Below are 5,139 nucleotides of genomic sequence, written 5' to 3'. Positions count from 1 at the left end.
CATGTGTAAATTTGCACGAAGACTGGTAATGAAATACAGGTCTACTGAATACTAGGTGGGTCCTCTAGCCACTAAGCCACCTTGCGGTTCAGGCAACTGCACGGATTATGCAGGCACACCTCCCTCTTCAGCCCAAATTCTCACTGCCACTCCAGTTTCGATGGAGGAGCGAGGCGTGCCAGGGTAGTCCATGCAGTTGTGTGAACCATTAATGCCAAGGTGGCTTAGTGGCCAACGCACCTGCCTAGGTAGCAGCAGATCCGGTTCGATTCCCGACCTTGGTACAAATTTTCACTCACCACTTCAGTCTATATGTGTAAAATCATATCTGCACGAGACAAGTAGAAGCCTCTGAAACTGCACCATTTCATTTGTATAAGTACCTGCTGTGGGTTTCAGCCTGGATTCCTCATTTACATTCAGTGCTGTGGTGCTATGCCAGAACATGGAGAACCTCAGCAATACTGTTCGCGTGTAAGGGAGAATTTGGATCGAGAAGGGAGGCATGGCAAGGTAGACCGTGCAGGTGTTTGAACAACTGCGTCAAGATAGCTTAGCGGCTGACGCACCTGCCTAGTAAGCAGGAAACCCTGTTTCAATTCCTGACATTGGTGCAAATTTTCACCCGCCACTTCAACCTATACGGGTGAAATCATGTTTGTATGAGATCAGTAAAAGTATCTGAAAGTGGGTCATTTCATTTGATGTGATTTTTATTTTATCATCGGTCTTCATACGGTCCGCCAGGAATTTTACTCTTGTGCCAACCTCTTCATCTCAGAGCAGCCCTCGCGCCCTAGGTCATCAATCGTGTGTTGAGTAGATTCTATCCTCTAGTCCCATGGAAATTATTCTCTGATGTCTTAATACAACATGTCCTACCATCATGTCTATTCGTCGCCGAATCTGCGGTCCTCATTCCTTATCTTGTCAGTACACCTAACTGTCAACATCGTCCTATAACACAACATCTGAAACGTTTCGGTAGTCCTCTTTTCTCATAGTCCATGTTTCACTGTGCTCCAAACGTACATCCTCAAACATTTCTTCCTCAATTCTAAGTTCTAGGGGACTGATGACCATAGATGTTACGTACCATAGTGCTCAGAGCCATTTCTTCCTCAAATCAACGCCTATATTTGATACTACCATATTTCTCTTGGCCAGGAATGTCCACTTTGCCTGTGCTAGTCTACTTATCTTGTCCGCTTCGCTTCGTAATTTTGCTTCCAAGTTAGCAAATTCCTCAATTTCGTCTATTCGATGGTCTACAGTTTTGATGTTAAAATTTTCGCTAATCTGATTTCTGCTACTGCTGTTTACTTTCGCCATTGTTCGGTATGCTCTCAATTCCATTTCAAAGGTTTTGTAATTCTCCGCCGGCCGGAGTGGCCGAACGGTTCTAGGCGCTACAGTCTGGAACCGCGCGACCGCTACGGTCGCAGGTTCGTATCCTGCCTCGAGCATGGATGTGTGTGATTTCCTTAGGTTAGTTATGTTTAAGTAGTTCTAAGTTCTAGGGGACTGATGACCTGAGAAGTTAAGTCCCATAGTGCTCAGAGGCATTTTGTAATTCTCCTAAGGACGCGATGTCATCATCGACTCTTATTGTCAATAAAATTCTTCTGGGTTTGAGGCCGCATTGTCAACTATAAAATTCCGACGTTTTGGCGACTGTTGCAAGACGCCTTCCTTGTGTACTGCTAAGGTTGGAACTTTATAGTTGACAATGCGGCCTCAAACCTAGAAGAATTTTAATGACTGAGACAACGGCCGCGGAAGTCTACGTTCACATCAATTCTTATTGTTATGCTTTCGCCCCAGATTTTAATCCCACTCTTGAAACTTTCTTTTCTTTCTGACATTGCTTCCTCGATCCGTAGATTGAACAGTAGGGGCAAAAGACTTCACCACTGACTCCAACCTTTCTAAACCGAGCATCTCGTTTTTCGTCTTCGATTCTTATTGTTCCCGCTTGGTTCTTGTGCGTATGGTAAATTACCCTTCTTTGCCTCTTGCTTACTGCTATTTTTCTCAGAATTTCAAAGAACTTGGATCATTTTACATTTTTGAGATCGTGAAATGCTGTGAGAGGGTTTTGATTTTTGCTGTCATACTTCCACTATCAGCCGCAACGTCAGAACTGCGTCTCCGGTGCTCTAACTTGCCGAAAAGCACTAAACAGATTCATTCTTGTCAGGAACTTGGATGTGAGAGCCACTGAGGTTATTGTGCTATAGTTCTCGCACTTATCTGCCCTTGCTAGTGATTTTAGAAATTCAGAAGGAATATTTTCTATGCCTTCTGCCTTATTTGATCGCTTTGAAAGCTCTATCAAACTCCGACACATCATCTGATGAGTCTTCTCCATCGTAGAAGCCTTCCATGCACACTCTTTTTATTGTGAACATCATATGATGTAGATTTCTGGTGACCGTGAATGGGGATTGGGATGTGAGAAGTATTGGGGGGGGGGGGAGAGGGAGGGGGCAGGTGAATGTTGTATGGAAACGGATGTGAGATTGTGTATGTGGGAATGAACTGATTGGTGTGAAAGTGGGTTTTAGGAAATGAGTGGGATGCCAGCTGGAAAAGGTAGGTATTTTGAAGACCATTTCTGATGGGTTGTGGGTTGGTATGTGGGATTAGTTCCAGGGATGAATTCACGGTCTGGGAGAAGCCGGCGATTGAAATTACGTTGGTAAAGGACACGGAGGATGTGGAGATCGAAGGAGGGTATGATGTGTTGATAGAGGTGCGACATCAAGACAGGTATTACAGATCTCGAGGATGGGGGACACTCTAGAGTATTGGGACTCAAGTTTGTAGGTGATGAGTCGTGATAACCGTGGTATTGGGTTGGCGTCTTTAACTAGTAATCAGTACTACCTCGGTCTCGCTTTCGATTCTAGTACTGCTTAAATTTTGAATAAGAAACTTCATCAATGACAACCGAAGACCTCCCGTATAAGGCGTCCCCCTTTTTTTGCCAACTGTCTTGTCAAAGAAGGCGGGGGGCGGACAGAGTTTGAGGTCACCTTCTTATTCTTGAGCTGCGAAACAGCCCCAAAAAGGCGGAAAGATCAACACTTAACAACGGCCTGAGGATGCAGAAGGCAATGGAAAATACTACATTAAAGGCGCTCATTGGGTATCTGCAAGATATGTGACCTGAAATTGAAAAAGAGTCATGATGGCAAAAGATTTCGGACCAATCCCCCGTACTGATCTCTGGCAGGAGACTGCACAGGGGTAGGTGATCATGAAAAAAGATTGAATAACCAACGAAGCAGGAGAAAGCAATGTCAGATTTTGAACGTAGCAGGAAAGCTGGAAAATCTAAAAAGAAAAATGTAGAGCCTCAGTCTAGATACAGTGGGGTCAGTGAAATGAAATGGAGAAGATAAGTGAGTGCTACGGTCGCAGGTTCGAATCCTGCCTCGGGCATGGATGTGTGTGATGTCTTTAGGTTAGATAGGTTTAAGTAGTTCTAAGTTCTAGGGGACGGATGACCTCAGATGTTAAGTCTCATAGTGCTCAGAGCCATTTGAACCATTTGAGAAGATAAAGATTTCTATTCAGATGAATTCAGCGTAATATCAACATTAGCAGAAAATGGTGTAGCGAGAGTACATTTCGTTACGTATATTAATGTAGGGCAGAGAATGAGTTACTACGAATAGTTCAGTAACAGGTTTTTTCTCATCAGAATCGACGACACACCAACGCCAACAACAACAGTTTAGCTACACATGCTGACTTAACAAGGAAAAGATGGAGAGATGGAGAAAGTATATGAGGATGCTGCACAGGTTATTCAGTATGTAAAAGGAGATGATAATATAACAATCATGGAGGATTGGAACACAGTCAAGGGCGAAAGGACTGGAAGACAGTTAAGGAAGAACGTAGTCTTATGAGAGAAGAGAATTGAAACAAATTTCAACTAGTAACATCGAATACACTGAAACATCCTGGCAGGTTAAAACTGTGTGCTGGACCGAGACTCGAACTCGGGACCTTTACCTTTTGCGGGCAAGTGCAAGGTATGAAGGCAGGAAGGTAGGAGACGATGTTCTGGCGGAAGTAAAGCTGTGAGGACGGGGCGTGATTCGTGCTTGGGTAGCTCAGTTGGTAGAGCAGTTGCCCGCGAAAGGCAAAGGTCCCGAGTTCGAGTCTCGGTCCGGCACACAGTTTTAATCTGCCAGGAAGTTTCATATCAGCGCACACTCCGCTGCAGAGTGAAAATCTTATTCATCGAATACACTGTTCACAGATCACCATATGAGGGTATATGCTTGCAAAAGGCCTAGAGTCAAGTGAAGATTTCAGAAAGGTTTGAAATTGTGTGTAAAGATTAGTTGGAAATGATGAAGTGCTCTCATTCTCAAATACTGGATGAATATAATATGGGTTGTTTGTAACCATGTGTTATGCTGCCACAAGACCTATACACTCAGTTTCTAAATTTAGAACTTGATATGTTGCGTTAAATCTTTAACATAAGAATAAACGTCTTAAAGATTAGATTATTACAGCATTTAAAATTTTGAATTCGGTTAATCGTCGTACAAAATACTCAAAATCAAACTTTTGTTGCCCTTGTATGCCGTTAGATGGGCAATCTGGAACTGAGACTGCGTGATTTTAGCCGTTTAGTAATGTAGATGAAACGTAGGCTGCATCTGATGACAATCGTCCAAAAGAATCAGTGGGATACTGAAGTACTAAGGAATGCTGAGATGCGTCTGCAGTCCGCTAAGGATGGAGACGTTGCTGCAATGTATCCAATAGGCAGTCCAGTTGAAGAAGAACGGACATCCTTGATAAACGCCATATCGAAGGTGGGCGGAGAAATAACGTAATTGTAATGGTACCTTGGGTAATAGATGAAAAACTTCAAGCACCAAAGAAAGAAGAAAGCACAAACCGTTCGGAAGACACAGAAATACAACAATGTAAGTCGCTTAAGAATGAAATAAATAGGAAGTGCAGGGAAACCAAGATGAAATGGCTGAATGAGAAATGCGAAAAATAGATAAAGAATTGTGTCGTCTGACTCAGCATACAGAAAAGTGCAAAAATCTTTGGTGACCCAAAAACAAAGGCGTCAACACTACGGCTGCAAAAGGAATTCCA

The 5,139-nt window shown here is 43.3% G+C and overlaps 1 non-coding gene across 1 annotated transcript; it reads left to right on the top strand.

The window, feature by feature from the left end:
• The first annotated feature begins 4,115 nt into the window (after nucleotides 1-4,115).
• Nucleotides 4,116-4,190, top strand: Trnas-cga. The gene has a single exon. It is a non-coding gene; the product is annotated as a tRNA-Ser (tRNA).
• The last annotated feature ends 949 nt before the right edge of the window (nucleotides 4,191-5,139 follow it).

This window comes from Schistocerca piceifrons, chromosome 2 (assembly GCF_021461385.2).
Source record: "Schistocerca piceifrons isolate TAMUIC-IGC-003096 chromosome 2, iqSchPice1.1, whole genome shotgun sequence".
Lineage (NCBI taxonomy): Eukaryota > Metazoa > Arthropoda > Insecta > Orthoptera > Acrididae > Schistocerca > Schistocerca piceifrons.
This window is presented reverse-complemented; position numbering and strand designations above follow the sequence as displayed.